We start from the raw sequence: 19,334 nt of genomic DNA, 5'->3' as shown, positions 1-19,334 counted from the left end.
CAGAGAGGAAATCTTCTCCCACTTTTGATTTCACCCACCAAAACTTCTCAGTCTCACACGATCTGAATGATAAATAATTTGAGCTCTCATCCATGACGACAAATAAAGGCATTGCTTACACAAATAATTGTCCAGATGGATTCAAAGGAACCTTCTGTATATGGCCTCACTGACACTAAAACCACCTCAGCAGACATGCACCCTGGCACAAATAGTAAACAGAGGGGATTATATCAATTATAGCTTTTGAACACCCGTAAATATGATGATTAATAGTAAACGGGAATAACTACAGTCTGATTTGAGGTGGCTGCAGCGCTGCAATGTAAATTTTGTTTCTACTGATGACCTGTCAACACACAGATGTCATGCACCAAAACCTTCAGCAGGCCGCTGATCTAAAGCGTCACTCTGCCTGCATGTTGAGCTCTGCAGTTTGTCAGTGTGGGTTTCCTGTGTAGCTGTCACACGGACATGGTTGAGGTTAACTTCATTGTGCACTTCATTGTTCACTCTGTTTCTGGTTTGGAACTTTAAAAAGCACTGACAGATTAAAGAAAGATTAAAGGACAATAACAGCAAAAGTGAATCTATAGACACTGTGGTTCATACAGTACAACGGTAAATAACAGAGGCAAATTTATCTGACGGCTGCGGTCAAATGTGATCAACAGTGAGCAATGGCTCAGTGTACAGTGCTGGCTGAGAGAAAAAGCTTAATCTATTAATCATCAATAAAGTTTTTTCTCCAGACATGTGGGTCTTTCTGACACTATTTTTTAAGAATAGAACTGCTTTCATTTTTGATATAAATGTACCAAAGAGCCAGTTGCTCTGTGTCAGAGAAATATATATGACAGGGTATAAAATTCATAAATTAAGTATCATAAATCATCCACTGTCAGCTGGTTTAGCAGGATGACAACTTAAATTGAGGATTTTATTATTAGTATTTTCTTGATTTCAACGACTGTTCGTCCTCCTGTCTTCTAGTGTGTTTGTCTGTCTCGGGAGAAAATCCAACGTGGTGAAGGAGGGAGCGCGAGTGAGAACGAGTGGAGACGATGATAACATGGTGTTTGAGTGTGCAGTCTCGATGTTGGACAAGATTTTGTCTTCCTGGAGTGAAGAGTTTGAAAATCAAGAGGATGCTGAAGATCCTCTTGAGTTTCTACTTAGCGACTTTTGTACCTATTTTTCTTTGTACCCAAATTTGGGGAGCTACAAGCTTTTCGGGCTTCATTAAATTGTTTGTTCTTTTAGATACACCACAGGCCGTAAGATTTAGAGGATTCATTGGTCAGAAAGTGGAAACGAGGAAGAGGGTTAAGAAGCTCTGCAACATCTTTGGATTATTCCCATGTACTTAGTTTTAGAACAAGATGAGGCTGGTTCACATGAGAGCAGTTTCTGTACCACACTACATGTACTCCAGTGTCTTTTTTACAGTCACAGTACAGAGTGATGTTGTCTCCAGGTCGGACCGTCACCTCCAACTCTGATCCAGAAACAACTCCTGGAATACAACCACAAAGCAGGTGGAAATGTTGATATGGCTGCTGCCCAAAAACACTGATAATGTAGTAGTTATTGTCCAAATAGAATAAATAGAGAACTTTACTCCTCACAGATGTTTCTGAAACTTACCCACGAAAACAATCAGAAAAATCCACAGCCCATCCATGCGTGACGATGACCTGGCGTAGAAAGACATTGAAACCGGTACGACTACAGGATGTTATGACCCGCGCAGGATTTTCTATTAAAGGAGGTGTAAACTGTGATTGGCTACTTGAATGGAACATTTTCTTCTGTGGTTGTTTTCTTTTGGGGTTATGTCAAGCAGTGATATAGGTTCGCGATCATCATTTGGCGTACATTTAGATTCTAAATATTAAGATTAGACATGTCTTGCTCAGTGCAGTTGGGTACTTCCTTATGCCTTCACTACTTTTTTGTACTGAGCAGAACAGTATGTTGGGTCTGCTCTATTACGGAGAGGTGAAGGTATGAGATAGAAGCATGTTTGTAGTGTAGAGCAGAATCCTTTTCTGAGACTCTGCCAAAAGACTTTACAGACAAATAGTCCTCTGTAACAAGGTCCTGTAAGAGTGTTAGAAGTGTCAATTTGTTGACAGCCAGTTGGAGACAGTGAGACTACAAGAAGTGAAAGGAACTTTTCAGAGATGGGAGCAAAAAAATCAGACAAATAAAGGCATTGTTTACACAAATAAGTATTGCCCGAGCACAGATGGTGCGAAGCTCTATTGTTTTTCGTAAATTTTTTACTTTTCTTCGACGTTTTTCTTAGTCGTTCGACGTTCTTGTTCTTACATAAATTGACTTGCCTTTTTGGAGGATTTATCAAGTTCAAAAACTCATGAAAGTGGATACACATACAGTGGTGTGAAAACGTGTTTTCCACCGTCCTGATTTCTTATTTTTTTGCATGTTTGTCAAACTTAAATGTTTCAGATCATCAAACAAATTTAAATATTAGTCAAAGATAACACAAGTAAACACAAAATGCAGTTTTTAAATGAAGGTTTTTATTATTAAGGGAGAAAAAAAAATCCAAACCCACATGGCCCTGTGTGAAAAAGTGAACATGATGCAGTAACACACCAACACCTTCAACACCTTTGCTGCATCGGTGGATCTGCAACATGAGGGGTTGTTTTTGAATGTGAGTTTCCTGTGGGCCAGATCACATAGCTGAAATAACGTGGTTGAGGTAAATGTCGTTGTCACTTTGAGTTGTGTAATTTCTTGAAAAAACTGTTGCAAGGAAAGAAACTCTCTTTGTTCTCCTTCTCTAAACATTTATTTTCAGAGTAAACCTGAAACTGAGAAAATCATTTGTCAACTTTTCAAATACATTATTGCTTTTAAGACTTAAGTAAAATAATACATATTCTCAAACTGTACCATAATGTTGATTTTGCAGCTGTTTGGTCAGATGACAAACATAATTAATTAATTTTACACTTTGTTCTGCTTTTGAAAACTGTTTGGACTTTTATGTCCTACAAGTTTGGATTGCAGAGTAGGTGCTGAAATCCGAACTCTGGGATCTCTTCTTCTTTGGTTTCTGTGATGCCTGACGGATTTCCAGTGCAGCATAACACACATCTTCATCCTGAGATTTGAGATAATTAGAATTTTTTTTTAAATAATAAAGTTGAGGAGATACGTAATATCATTTACTGTACATGAAGCTGCGAACATGAAAGAATGGCTACGAGAAAACCAATGTTAATAATTACTCAGGTACATTTAGTTGTGCCAGTGAGCTACACTACTGAGTTAATCTGTACAGTATCTTGCTGCTGGAATACCAAATGGATTGAAGCAGCTATGAATATTTTTACAGTTTTGTTTAAAAAGTTGAAATATCTTTTATAACATAAATCTATACCTGATCCCCTCTGGAATGACCTCTGGTGTCAGATCTTTTCTCTTCAGTTTTAGTTTCCTTTGCTGCAGACATGAATACAGTATTATTAGGTCATAACACGCAACATCGCACTTCACCTTAAGAAACACATTAGGAAATAAAGCTAAAAACTGAAAATAAACAGAATACATTCTGCTAATGAAGTGAAGACAGAAGGACTAAGTGGAAAAAAATGACATGTAAAGCAAGTACCTGTTTTTTGACCAAAATAATAAGCCAAAACAGAGGAGATGGAACAGGAGAGAAGAGCCGAGGCTGGACACAGACAAAACAGCATCATCCAACATTGACGACAGTCTGGAGGTGTCTCATGGTGTTGAAGCCCGCTGAAGTCTGAATCAAACACAGTTAGCTCTTTCAGTGAATTATTGTAGCAGGAGTTTCTGTAATTTTGACCTTCCCGTTAATATCGATGAGCTGAGGCTAAATAACAGAAACACATCTTATACAATTCAACAACACCAAGAACAATGCCTCCAAAATATTCAATAACTTAGACTGTATAAGGTACCATATTACAGCAGCACTCTGTACATGTATAAATAATACTGTTTCAACATGTCGTTGTAACTCTAGATCTGATTGGTCTGTTGTATAGCACGAGTGCCTTGTATTGATACCCTAATCCACACTGAAGGTTGTTGCGCATCCATGTTTTCAGTTACTGTATGGTATACTATATTTGCAATAAAGATTTCATTTTTCTTTGATATATATCATGATGTTGACGTAAATGCATAAATGGGAGCACTTTCTCCGACTGGGAAGTGACTCACTACATATAAGCAGATATTCAAAAGTAGGAGCACATTTTCTTTCCACAGCTTTGGATCTGTTTTTCATGATTAGTTACAGCATCGAATCATATCTTAGACAATAGTAAACGTTTAGGGAAGGCCAGCTCCCGTTTCAACTTTGTGATGTTGGTTCAAAAAGTGATATCTATAAAAAAAAAAAAATGACGCCTTGAACTTAACCAAGCTAAAAGAGAGGCCATAGCACTGAACATCGGAGCCTGGCTTTACTAAAGCATGTGGAAATAGTTTCTGGAAGAGTGAAGGCTGTTGCCTATTCCTTGGATTATAAGGGAGAGGCTCAGCAGTCACATATTACTGTAATAGTATTTAACCATATATTCACACAATTAGAAACCACAACTGATTACTTACCAAATTTGAGTCTTGTTTTGTTGCCATATTGGTAAACATATTCATCGTTCCATGTTTCCTCTCCCTTGATCACAAGCTGTTCAGTTCCACAGTAGTAGAGGCCCTCATCAGAACCTGTAACCTTTGTGATCAGCAGGTCGTAAGATTTAGAGGATTCATTGGTCAGAAAGTGGAAACGAGGAAAAGGGTTAAGAAGCTCTGTAACATCTTCGGAGTTTTTCCATAAATCAGGGTTTAGTCTTAGAACAAGACGAGGCTGGTTCACATGAGAGCAGTTTCTGTACCACACTACCAATACTCCAGTGTCTTTTTTACAGTCACAGTAGAGAGTGATGTTGTCTCCCGGTTGGACCGTCACCTCCAACTCTGATCCAGAAACAATTCCTGGAATACAACCACAAAGCAGGTGGAAATGTTGATATGGCTGCTGCCCAAAAACACTGATAATGTAGTATTTATTGTCCAAATAGAATAAATAGAGAACTTTACTACTCACAGATGTTTCTGAAACTTACCCACGAAAACAATCAGAAAAATCCACAGCCCATCCATGCGTGACGATGACCTGGTGTAGAAAGACATTGAAACCGGTACGACTACAGGATGTTATGACCCGCGCAGGGTTTTCCATTAAAGGAGGTGTAAACTGTGATTGGCTACTTGAATGGAACATTTTCTTCTGTGGTTGTTTTCTTTTGGGGTTATGTCAAGCAGTGATATAGGGTCGCGATCATCATTTGGCATATATTTAGATTCTAAATATTAAGATTAGACACGCCTTGCTCGGTGCAGTTGGGTACTTCCTTATGCCTTCACTACTTTTTTGTACTGAGCAGAACAGTATGTTGGGTCTGCTCTATTATGGAGAGGTGAAGGTATGAGACAGAAGCATGTTTGTAGTGTAGAGCAGAATCCTTTTCTGAGACTCTGCCAAAAGACTTTACAGACAAATAGTCCTCTGTAACAAGGTCCTGTAAGAGTGTTAGAAGTGTCAATTTGTTGACAGCCAGTTGGAGACAGTGAGACTACAAGAAGTGAAAGGAACTTTTCAGAGATGGGAGCAAGAAAATCCGACAAATAAAGGCATTGTTTACACAAATAATTATTGCCCGAGCACCGATAGTGTGAAGCCCTATTTTTTTTCGTGAAATTTTTATTTTTCTTAGACGTTTTTCTTAGTCGTCCGACGTTCTTATTCTTACGTAAATTGACTTGCCTTTTTGGAGGATTTATTATATTCAAAAACTCATGAAAGTGGATACACATACATGTGTCCCGGTGAAAAATGTCATATTCTAGTGGAGTCGCAAGTGGGCGCGGGCAAATGGCTCGAGAGCGCCCCCTGCAGAGATGCCCCGGCAGCCACATTTACCTAAATTCACAAAATCCGGTGGACACGTCTATCACACCTCGACGGACAAAAAAGTTACATTGCACCATTATGTCAACTCGACAGGAAGTCCACCATTTTGAATTTAGTCGCCATTTTGGGTGATTCTGACATGTTGTACTTTGTCGAACTCCTTTTAAGGATTTTGTCGCACCGGCTTGAATTTAGGTTCTATGGATAGATAACATGTTTGGGGTTAAATCTTATTAAAATAATTCGTTTTCGTCGATACGTGTGCCCGTAAGGAGGCGGCCATTTTGAGCGTCTCGCCATGGAACTCCGAGTTGCTTTAAATCTTATGGCTTTGTCATATTCAAAAACTCATGAAAGTGGATACACATACAGTGGTGTGAAAAAGCGTTTACCCGCTTCCTGATTTCTTATTTTTTTGCATGTCTGTTGCACTTAAATGTTTCAGATCATCAAACAAATTTAAATATTAGTCAAAGATAACACAAGTAAACACAAAATGCAGTTTTTAAATGAAGGTTTTTATTATGAAGGGAAAAAAAATCCAAACCCACATGGCCCTGTGTGGAAAAAGTGGACATGATGCAGTCACACACCAACACCTTCAATAACTTTGCTGCATCAGTGGATCTGCAACATGAGGGGCTGTTTTTGAATGTGAGTTTTCTGTGGGCCAGATCACGTAGCTGAGATAACGTGGTTGAGGTAAATGTCATTGTCACTTTGAGTTGTGTAATTTCTTGAAAAAACTGTTGCAAGGAAAGAAACTCTTTGTTCTCCTTCTCTAAACATTTATTTTCAGCGTAAACCTGAAACTGAGAAAATCATTTATCAACTTTTCAAATACATCATTGCTTTTAAGACTTAAGTAAAATAATACATATTCTCAAACTGTACCATAATGTTGATTTTGCAGCTGTTTGGCCAGAAAAAGTCAGATGACAAACATAATTAATTAATTTTACACTTTGTTCATTTTTTGAAAACGGATTGCAGAGTAGGTGCTGAAATCCAAACTCTGGGATCTCTTCTTTGGTTTCTGTAATGCCTGAAGGATTTCCAGTGCAGCAAACCAGACATCTTGTTCCTAAGATTTGAGATAATTAGAATTTTTTTTAAATAATAAAGTTGAGGAGATACGTAATATCATTTACTGTACATGAAGCTGCGAACAAGAAAGAATGGCTATGAGAAAACCAATGTTAATAATTACTCAGGTACATTTAGTTGTGCCGGTGAGCTACACTACTGAGTTAATCTGTACAGTATCTTGCTGCTGGAATACCAAATGGACTGAAGCAGCTATGAATATTTTTACAGTTTTGTTTAAAAAAAAATTGAAATATCTTTTATAACATAAATCTATACCTGATCCCCTCTGGAATGACCTCTGGTGTCAGATCTTTTCTCTTCAGCTTCAGTTTCCTTTGCTGCAGACATGAATACAGTATTATTAGGTCATAACACGCAACATCGCACTACACCTTAAGAAACACATTGGGAAACAAAGCTAAAAACTGAAAATAAACAGAATACATTCTGCTAATGAAGTGAAGACAGAAGGACTGAGTGGATAAAAATGACATATAAAGCAAGTACCTGTTTTTTGACAGAAATAATAAGCCAAAACAGAGGAGATGGAACAGGAGAGAAGAGCCAAGGCTGGACACAGACAAAACAGCAGCATCCAACATTGACGACAGTCTGGAGGTGTCTCATGGTGTTGAAGCCCGCTGTAGTCTGAATCAAACACAGTTAGCTCTTTCAGTGAATTATTGTTACAGGAGTTTCTGTAATTTTGACCTTCCCATTAATATCGACGAGCCGAGGCTAAATAACAGAAACACATCTCATACAATTCAACAGTACAAATAACAATGCATCCAAAATATTCAATAACTTAGACTGTATAAGGTACCATACTACAGCAGCACTCTGTACATGTATAAATAATAGTTTCAACATGTCGTTGTAACTCTAGATCCGATTGGTCTGTTGTATAGCACGAGTGCCTTGTATTGATACCCTAATCCACACTGAAGGTTGTTGCGCATCCATGTTTTCAGTTACTGTATGGTATACTATATTTGCAATAAGGATTTCATTTTTCTTTGATATATATCATGATGTTGATGTAAATGCATAAATGGAAGCACTTTCTCCAACTGGGAAGTGACTCACTACATATAAGCAGATATTCAAAAGTAGGAGCACATGTTCTTTCCACAGCTTTGGATCTGTTTTTCATGATTAGTTACAGCATAGAATCATATCTTAGACAATAGTAAACGTTTAGGGAAGGCCCGCTCCCGTTTCAACTTTGTAATGTTGGTTCAAAAAGTGATATCTATAAAAAAAAAAATGACCCCTTGAACTTAACCAAGCTAAAAGAGAGGCCATAGCACTGAACATCAGAGCCTGGCTTTACTAAAGCATTTGGAAATAGTTTCTGGAAGAGTGAAGGCTGTTGCCTATTCCTTGGATTATAAATGAGAGGCTCAACAGTCACATATTACTGTAATAATATTTAACCATATATTCACACAATTAGAAACCACAGCTGATTACTTACCAAATTTGATTCTTGTTTTGTTGCCAAACTGGTAAACATATTCATTGTTCCATGTTTCCTCTAACTTGATCACAAGCTGTTCAGTTCCACAGTAGTAGAGGCCCTCATCAGAACCTGTAACCTTTGTGATCAGCAGGTCGTAAGATTTAGAGGATTCATTGGTCAGAAAGTGGAAATGAGGAAAAGGGTTAAGAAGCTCTGTAACATCTTTGGATTGTTTCCATGCAACACTGCTTAGTATTAGAACACTATGAGGCTGGTTCACATGAGAGCAGTTTCTGTACCACTCTACATATACTCCAGTGTCTTTTTTACAGTCACAGTAGAGAGTGATGTTGTCTCCCGGTCGGACCGTCACCTCCAACTCTGATCCAGAAACAACTCCTGGAATACAACCACAAAGCAGGTGGAAATGTTGATATGGCTGCTGGCCAAAAACACTGATAATGTAGTATTTATTGTCCAAATAGAATCAATAGAAAACTTTACTCCTCACAGATGTTTCTGAAACTTACCCACGAAAACAATCAGAAAAATCCACAGCCCATCCATGCGTGACGATGACCTGGTGTAGAAAGACGTTGAAACCGGTACGACTACAGGATGTTATGACCCGCGCAGGGTTTTCCATGAAAGGAGGTGTAAACTGTGATTGGCTACTTGAATGGAACATTTTCTTCTGTGGTTGTTTTCTTTAGGGGTTATGTCAAGCAGTGATATAGGTTCGCGATCATCATTTGGCATATATTTAGATTCTAAATATTAAGATTAGACACGCCTTGCTCGATGCATTTGGGTACTTCCTTATGCCTTCACTACTTTTTTGTACTGAGCAGAACAGTATATTGGGTCTGCTCTATTACGGAGAGGTGAAGGTATGAGATAGAAGCATGTTTGTAGTGTAGAGCAGAATCCTTTTCTGAGACTCTGCCAAAAGACTTCACAGACAAATAGTCCTCTGTAACAAGGTCCTGTAACAGTGTTAGAAGTGTCAATTTGTTGACAGCCAGTTGGAGGCAGTGAGACTACAAGAAGTGAAAGTAACTTTTCAGAGATGGGAGGAAGAAAATCCGACAAATAAAGGCATTGTTTACACAATTAATTATTGCCCGAGCACCGATAGTGCGAAGCCCCATTGTCTTTCGTAAAATTTTTGTTTTTCTTTGACGTTTTTCTTAGTCGTTCGACGTTCTTATTCTTACGTAAAGTGATTTGCCTTTTTGGAGGATTTATCAGATTAAAAAAAATCATGAAAGTGGATACACATACAGTGATGTGAAAAAGTGTTTGCCCCCTTCCTGATTTCTTATTTTTTTGCATGTTTGTCACACTTAAATGTTTCAGATCATCAAACAAATTTAAATATTAGTCAAAGATAACACAAGTAAACACAAAATGCAGTTTTTAAATGAAGGTTTTTATTATTAAGGGAGAAAAAAAATCCAAACCCACATGACCCTGTGTGAAAAAGTGGACATGATGGAGTCACACACCAACACCTTCAACACCTTTGCTGCATCGGTGGATCTGCAACATGAGGGGCTGTTTTTGAATATGAGTTTCCTGTGGGCCAGATCACGTAGTTGAGATAACGTGGTTGAGGTAAATGTCATTGTCACTTTGAGTCGTGTAATTTCTTGAAAAAACTGTTTCAAGGAAAGAAACTCTTTGTTCTCCTTCTCTAAACATTTATTTTCAGCGTAAACCTGAAACTGAGAAAATAATTTATCAACTTTTCAAATACATCATTGCTTTTAAGACTCAGGTAAAATAATACATATTCTCAAACTGCACCATAATGTTGTTTTTGCAGCTGTTTGGCCAGAAAAAGTCAGTTGACAAACATAATTAATTAATTTTACACTTTGTTCATTTTTTGAAAACGGATTGCAGAGTAGGTGCTGAAATCCAAACTCTGGGATCTCTTCTTCTTTGGTTTCTGTAATGCCTGAAGGATTTCCAGTGCAGCAAACCAGACATCTTCATCCTAAGATTTGAGATAATTAGAATTTTTTTTTTAAATAATAAAATTTAGGCGATACGTAATATCATTTACTGTACAGGAAGCTGCGAACATGAAAGAATGGCTATGAGAAAACCAACGTTAATAATTACTCAGGTACATTTAGTTGTGCCGGTGAGCTACACTACTGAGTTAATCTGTACAGTATCTTGCTGCTGGAATACCAAATGGACTGAAGCAGCTATGAATATTTTTACAGTTTTGTTTAAAAAAAATTGAAATATCTTTTATAACATAAATCTATACCTGATCCCCTCTGGAATGACCTCTGGTGTCAGATCTTTTCTCTTCAGCTTCAGTTTCCTTTGCTGCAGACATGAATACAGTATTATTAGGTCATAACACGCAACATCGCACTACATCTTAAGAAACACATTAGGAAATAAAGCTAAAAACTGAAAATAAACAGAATACATTCTACTAATGAAGTGAAGACAGAAGGACTGAGTGGATAAAAATGACATATGAAGCAAGTACCTGTTTTTTTACAGAAATAATAAGCCAAAACAGAGGAGATGGAACAGGAGAGAAGAGCCGAGGCTGGACACAGACAAAACAGTAGCATCCAACATTGACGACAGTCTGGAGGTGTCTCATGGTGTTGAAGCCCGCTGAAGTCTGAATCAAACACAGTTAGCTCTTTCAGTGAATTATTGTAGCAGGAGTTTCTGTAATTTTGACCTTCCCACTAATATCGATGAGCAGAGGCTAAATAACAGAAACACATCTCATACAATTCAACAGCACCAAGAACAATGCCTCCAAAATATTCAATAACTTAGACTGTATAAGGTACCATACTACAGCAGCACTCTTTACATGTATAAATAATACTGTTTCAACATGTCGTTGTAACTCTAGATCCGATTGGTCTGTTGTATAGCACGAGTGCCTTGTATTGATACCCTAATCCACACTGAAGTTTGTTGCGCATCCATGTTTTCAGTTACTGTATGGTATACTATATTTGCAATAAGGATTTCATTTTTCTTTGATATATATCATGATGTTGATGTAAATGCATAAATGGAAGCACTTTCTCTGACTGGAAAGTGACTCACTACATATAAGCAGATATTCAAAAGTAGGAGCACATTTTCTTTCCACAGCTTTGGATCTGTTTTTCATGATTAGTTACAGCATCGAATCATATCTTAGACAATAGTAAACGTTTGGGGAAGGCCCGCTCCAGTTTCAACTTTGTGATGTTGGTTCAAAAAGTGATATCTAGAAAAAAATGACCCCTTGAACTTAACCAAGCTAAAAGAGAGGCCATAGCACTGAACATCGGAGCCTGGCTTTACTAAAGCATGTGGAAATAGTTTCTGGAAGAGTGAAGGCTGTTGCCTGTTCCTTGGATTATAAATGAGAGGCTCAGCAGTCACATATTACTGTAATAGTATTTAACCATATATTCACACACAATTAGAAACCACAACTGATTACTTACCAAATTTGATTCTTGTTTTGTTGCCAAACTGGTAAACATATTCATTGTTCCATGTTTCCTCTCCCTTGATCACAAGCTGTTCAGTTCCACAGTAGTAGAGGCCCTCATCAGAACCTGTAACCTTTGTGATCAGCAGGTCGTAAGATTTAGAGGATTCATTGGTCAGAAAGTGGAAACGAGGAAAAGGGTTAAGAAGCTCTGTAACATCTTTGGAGTTTTTCCATAAATCAAGGTTTAGTCTTAGAACAAGATGAGGCTGGTTCACATGAGAGCAGTTTCTGTACCACACTACAAATACTCCAGTGTCTTTTTTACAGTCACAGTAGAGAGTGATGTTGTCTCCCGGTTGGACCGTCACCTCCAACTCTGATCCAGAAACAACTCCTGGAATACAACCACAAAGCAGGTGGAAATGTTGATATGGCTGCTGCCCAAAAACACTGATAATGTAGTATTTATTGTCCAAATAGAATAAATAGAGAACTTTACTCCTCACAGATGTTTCTGAAACTTACCCACGAAAACAATCAGAAAAATCCACAGCCCATCCATGCGTGACGATGACCTGGTGTAGAAAGACATTGAAACCGGTACGACTACAGGATGTTATGACCCGCGCAGGGTTTTCCATTAAAGGAGGTGTAAACTGTGATTGGCTACTTGAATGGAACATTTTCTTCTGTGGTTGTTTTCTTTTGGGGTTATGTCAAGCAGTGATATAGGGTCGCGATCATCATTTGGCGTACATTTAGATTCTAAATATTAAGATTAGACACGCCTTGCTCGGTGCAGTTGGGTACTTCCTTATGCCTTCACTACTTTTTGTACTGAGCAGAACAGTATATTGGGTCTGCTCTATTATGGAGAGGTGAAGGTATGAGATAGAAGCATGTTTGTAGTGTAGAGCAGAATCCTTTTCTGAGACTCTGCCAAAAGACTTCACAGACAAATAGTCCTCTGTAACAAGGTCCTGTAACAGTGTTAGAAGTGTCAATTTGTTGACAGCCAGTTGGAGACAGTGAGACTACAAGAAGTGAAAGGAACTTTTCAGAGATGGGAGCAAGAAAATCCGACAAATAAAGGCATTGCTTACACAAATAATTATTGCCCGAGCACCGAAGGTGCGAAGCTCTTTTGTTTTTCGTAAAAATTTCATTTGTCAAGACGTTTTTCTTAGTCGTTCGACGTTCTTATTCTTACGTAAAGTGATTTGCCTTTTTGGAGGATTTATTATATTCAAAAACTCATGAAAGTGGATACACATACATGTGTCCCGGTGAAAAATTTCGTATTCTAGTGGAGTCGCAAGTGGGCGCGGCCAAATGGCTCGAGAGCGCCCCCTAAAGCGATGCCCCGGCAGCCACATTTACCGAAATTCACGAAATCCGGTGGACACGTCTATCACACCTCTACGGACAAAAAAGTTACATTGCACCATTACGTCAACTCGACAGGAAGTCCACCATTTTGAATTTAGTTACCATTTTGGGCGATTCTGACACGTTGTACTTTGTCGAACTCCTCTTCGGGATTTTGTCGCACCGGCTTGAATTCAGGTTCTTTGGATAGAAAACATGTTTGGGGTTAAATCTTCTTAAAATAATTCGTTTTCGTCGATACGTGTGCCCGTAAAGAGGCGGCCATTTTGAGCGTCTCGCCATGGAACTATGAGTTGCTTTAAATTTTATGGACATGGACCGACCTTCTCCAAACATCACAGGTATGATAACGGCCCTGCCCTGAAGACCCCTGTGTGGTAATATTCGCTCATAGTCATAGCGCCCCCTGTTGGCCACTGGAAATGACACTTTTCATATTTTCACATTCTACGTCGAGATGGTTGATCACATGAACGTAAAGTCGGGTCACAATAACCTAAACATGTAGTTGATGATCTTTTGAGACATTTGTTCGACTTTGTCAATGGGCGTCGCCGTGGCGATGCGGCAAAGTTGGATGTCTCGCCGTGACACAGGAAGTTGATGTTTAAGGTCAAAGAATGCTTGAAACCTCACGAAACGTGTCACATACATCCGGCGTGGTGAGATGATACATCTGATGTGTTTTGCGAGTGGGCGTGGCCAAAAGGCTCGCCAGCGCCCCCTGCTGGACACAGGAAACGAGACAAAAATAGCAACTTTAAGCGGGGATACGCGGTCCCTCGCGCGCTGCACGTCGGGGAGACGGCTTCGGGGAGGTGGCGCGCGGGAGTGCGACGGCCCGTATATCACTGCTTGCAGTTTTAATTCTCCAGATGGATTCAAAGGAACCTTCTGTATATGGCCTCTCTGACACTAAAACCACCTCAGCAGACATGCACCCTGGCACAAATAGCAATCAGAGGGGATTATGTAAATTATAGCTTTTGAACACAAATAAATATGATGATTAATCGTAAATGGGAATAACTACAGTCTGCTTTGAGGTGGCTGCAGCGCTGCAATGTAGATTTTGTTTCTACTGATGACCTGTCACCACACAGACGTCATGCACCAAAACCTTCAGCAGGCCGCTGATCTAAAGCGTCACTCTGCCTGCATGTTGAGCTCTGCAGTTTGTCAGTGTGGGTTTCCTGTGTAGCTGTCACACGGACATGGTTGAGGTTAACTTCATTGTGCACTTCATTGTTCACTCTGTTTCTGGTTTGGAACTTTAAAAAGCATTGACAGATTAAAGAAAGATTAAAGGACAATAACAGCAAAAGTGAATCTATAGACACTGTGGTTCATACAGTACAACGATAAATAACAGAGGCAAATTTATCTGATGGCTGCGGTCAAATGTGATCAGCAGTGAGCAATGGCTCAGTGTACAGTGCTGGCTGAGAGAAAAAGCTTAATCTATTAATCATCAATAAAGTTTTTTCTCCAGACATGTGGGTCTTTCTGACACTATTTTTCAAAAATTGATCTGCTTTCATTTTTGATATAAATGCACCAAAGAGCCAGTTGCTCTGTGTCAGAGAAATATGTATGACAGGGTATAAAATTCATAAATTAAGTATCATAAATCATCCACTGTCAGCTGGTTTAGCAGGATGACAACTTAAATTGAGGATTTTATTATGAGTCTTTTCTTGATTTCAAAGACTGTTCGTCCTCCTGTCTTCTAGTGTGTTTGTCTGTCTCGGGAGAAAATCCAACGTGGTGAAGGAGGGAGCGCTAGTGAGAACGAGTGGAGACGATGATAACATGGTGTTTGAGTGTGCAGTCTCGATGTTGGACAAGATTTTGTCTTCCTGAGGTGAAGAGTTTGAAAATCAAGAGGATGCTGAAGATCCTCTTGAGTTTCTACTTTGCGACTTTTGTACCTATTTCTCTTTGTACCCAAATTTGGGTAGCTACAAGCTTTTAGGGCTTCATTAAATTGTTTGTTCTTTTACTCATTCGGTTAGATACACCACAGCTGTGCTTCCATCTGTCGAATCTGCGGTTTTATCTGAGAGAGGTGAAGTAGAGCAGGGACCATACGTAATCTGTGCTGAGAGGACATATAGGTTATTTCCTTTGTATCTTAAGAAGGCATGAGGTTGCCTATAAAGATAACGTCAACGATGAAACGACTGATCAGTGACTTTGTCTTCTCTCAAGATGATCTAGGCAGCCAAAACCATTTTCTTTACTTAGTTAGGTTAGATAAGTGCAATATATTCACAATTTTTCTGATAGATTCGTTATCCAATTGTTTTGACTGTCTTGTGGGGTCATACTGCTTTCTCTCTGTGTGCAGGTGTCTGGAGCACCTCCTCTGTTTTCTGTCTCACACCATCAGTGGTTAAATGGAGCTGCCTCATGCGCTTTGAGAGAGGTCCAAACTCAAGCAAAACTTTTGGATTAAAGAACACTTTATTATGAGATCCATTTGTTTCAGCTTGTGCCAGAAATCTCTACTGTAATTGCTTTTGATGACTAAACAAATTTTGCTGAAATGTAATCTCTGACTTTAGAGATCCTTTAATCTTTCAATATGCTGCATGAGAGATTTTTGCATCCTTACAATATGCAAAGTTTACGCAGATCCTTCAACACCTTTGCTGCATCGGTGGATCTGCAACATGAGGGGCTGTTTTTGAATGTGAATTTCCTGTGGGCCAGATCACATAGCTGAGATAACGTGGTTGAGGTAAATGTCATTGTCACTTTGAGTTGTGTAATTCCTTGAAAAAACTGTTGCAAGGAAAGAAACTCTCTTTGTTCTCCTTCTCTAAACATTTATTTTCAGCGTAAACCTTTCTGGAACTTTTCAGAGATGGGAGCAAAAAAATCTGACAAATAAAGGCATTGCTTACTCAAATAATTTGGGCATGAGCGCCGATGGTGCGAAGCCCAGTTGTTTTTCGTAAAATTTTTATTTTTCTTAAACGTTTTTCTTAGTCGTTCGACGTTCTTATTCTTACGTAAAGTGATTTGCCTTTTTGGAGGATTTATCATATTCAAAAACTCATGAAAGTGGATACACATACAGTGGTGTGAAAAAATGTTTACCCACTTCCTGATTTCTTAAAATCCAAACCCACATGGCCCTTTTTGAAAAAGTGGACATGATGCAGTCACACTCCAACACCTTCAACACCTTTTGCTGCATCGGTGGATCTGCAACATGAGGGGCTATTTTTGAATGTGAGTTTCCTGTGGGCCAGATCACATATCTGAAATAAAGTGGTTGAGGTAAATGTCATTGTCACTTTGAGTTGTGTAATTTCTTGAAAAAAAATGTTGCAAGGAAAGAAACTCTCTTTGTTCTCCTTCTCTAAACACTTATTTTCAGAGTAAACCTGAAACTGAGAAAATAATTGATCAACTTTTCAAATACATCATTGCTTTTAAGACATTAGTAAAATAATACATATACTCAAACTGTACCATAATGTTGATTTTGCAGCTGTTTGGCAAGAAAAAGTCAGATGAGAAACATAATTAATTAATTTTACACTTTGTTCTGCTTTTGAAAACTGTTTGGACTTTTAAGTCCTACAAGTTTGGATTGCAGAGTAGGTGCTGAAATCCGAACTCTGGGATCTCTTCTTCTTTGGTTTCTGTGATGCCTGACGGATTTCCAGTGCAGCATAACACACATCTTCATCCTGAGATTTGAGATAATTAGAATTTTTTTTAAATAATAAAGTTGAGGAGATACGTAATATCATTTACTGTACATGAAGCTGCGAACATGAAAGAATAGCTATGAGAAAACCAATGTTAATAATTACTCAGGTACATTTAGTTGTGCCAGTGAGCTCCACTATTGAGTTAATCTGTACAGTATCTTGCTGCTGGAATACCAAATGGACTGAAGCAGCTATGAATATTTTTACAGTTTTGTTTAAAAAAAATTGAAATATCTTTCATAACATAAATCTATACCTGATCCCCTCTGGAATGACCTCTGGTGTCTGATCTTTTCTCTTCAGCTTTAGTTTCCTTTGCTGCAGACATGAATACAGTATTATTAGGTCATAACACGCAACATCCCACTTCACCTTAAGAAACACATTAAGGAAATAAAGCTAAAAACTGAAAATAAACAGAATACATTCTGCTAATGAAGTGAAGACAGAAGGACTGAGAGGATAAAAATGATATATAAAGCAAGTACCTGTTTTTTTACCGAAATAATAAGCCAAAACAGAGGAGATGGAACAGGAGAGAAGAGCCGAGGCTGGACACAGACAAAACAGCAGCATCCAACATTGACGACAGTCTGGAGGTGTCTCATGGTGTTGAAGCCCGCTGAAGTCTGAATCAAACACAGTTAGCTCTTTCAGTGAATTATTGTAGCAGGAGTTTCTGTAATTTTGACCTTCCCATTAATATCGATGCGCGGAGGCTCAATAACAGAAACACATCTCATACAATTCAACAGCACCAAGAACAATGCCTCCAAAATATTCAATAACTTAGACTGTATAAGGTACCATACTACAGCAGCACTGTACATGTATAAATAATACTGTTTCAACATGTCGTTGTAACTCTAGATCCGATTGGTCTGTTGTATAGCACGAGTGCCTTGTATTGATACCCTAATCCACACTGAAGGTTGTTGCGCATCCATGTTTTCAGTTACTGTATGGTATACTATATTTGCAATAAGGATTTCATTTTTCTTTGATATATATCATGATGTTGATGTAAATGCATAAATGGAAGCACTTTCTCCAACTGGAAAGTGACTCACTACATATAAGCAGATATTCAAAAGTAGGAGCACATTTTCTTTCCACAGCTTTGGATCTGTTTTTCATGATTAGTTACAGCATAGAATCATATCTTAGACAATAGTAAACATTTAGGGAAGGCCCGCTCCCGTTTCAACTTTGTAATGTTGGTTCAAAAAGTGACATCTATAAAAAAAAAAAATGACCCCTTGAACTTAACCAAGCTAAAAGAGAGGCCATAGCACTGAACATCAGAGCCTGGCTTTACTAAAGCATGTGGAAATAGTTTCTGGAAGAGTGAAGGCTGTTGCCTGTTCCTTGGATTAGAAATGAGAGGCTCAGCAGTCACATTTTACTGTAATAGTATTTAACCATATATTCACACACAATTAGAAACCACAACTGATTACTTACCAAATTTGATTCTTGTTTTGTTGCCATATTGGTAAACATATTCACCGTTCCATGTTTCCTCTCCCTTGATCACAAGCTGTTCAGTTCCACAGTAGTAGAGGCCCTCATCAGAACCTGTAACCTTTGTGATCAGTAGGTCGTAAGATTTAGAGGATTCATTGGTCAGAAAGTGGAAACGAGGAAAAGGGTTAAGAAGCTCTGTAACATCTTTGGAGTTTTTCCATAAATCAAGGTTTAGTTTTAGAACAAGATGAGGCTGGTTCACATGAGAGCAGTTTCTGTACCACACTACAAATACTCCAGTGTCTTTTTTACAGTCACAGTAGAGAGTGATGTTGTCTCCTGGTCGGACCGTCACCTCCAACTCTGATCCAGAAACAACTCCTGGAATACAACCACAAAGCAGGTGGAAATGTTGATATGGCTGCTGCCCAAAAACACTGATAATGTAGTATTTATTGTCCAAATAGAATAAATAGAGAACTTTACTCCTCACAGATGTTTCTGAAACTTACCCACGAAAACAATCAGAAAAATCCACAGCCCATCCATGCGTGACGATGACCTGGTGTAGAAAGACGTTGAAACCGGTACGACTACAGGATGTTATGACCCGCGCAGGGTTTTCCATTAAAGGAGGTGTAAACTGTGATTGGCTACTTGAATGGAACATTTTCTTCTGTGGTTGTTTTCTTTTGGGGTTATGTCAAGCAGTGATATAGGGTCGCGATC

The sequence above is a fragment of the Embiotoca jacksoni genome, unplaced genomic scaffold, assembly GCF_022577435.1.
Source record: "Embiotoca jacksoni isolate LCO1_2020_lvr unplaced genomic scaffold, fEmbJac1.0.p SCAF_4, whole genome shotgun sequence".
NCBI lineage: Eukaryota > Metazoa > Chordata > Actinopteri > Embiotocidae > Embiotoca > Embiotoca jacksoni.
The sequence above is the reverse complement of the archived record's forward strand: the minus strand, read 5'-3'. Positions refer to the sequence as shown.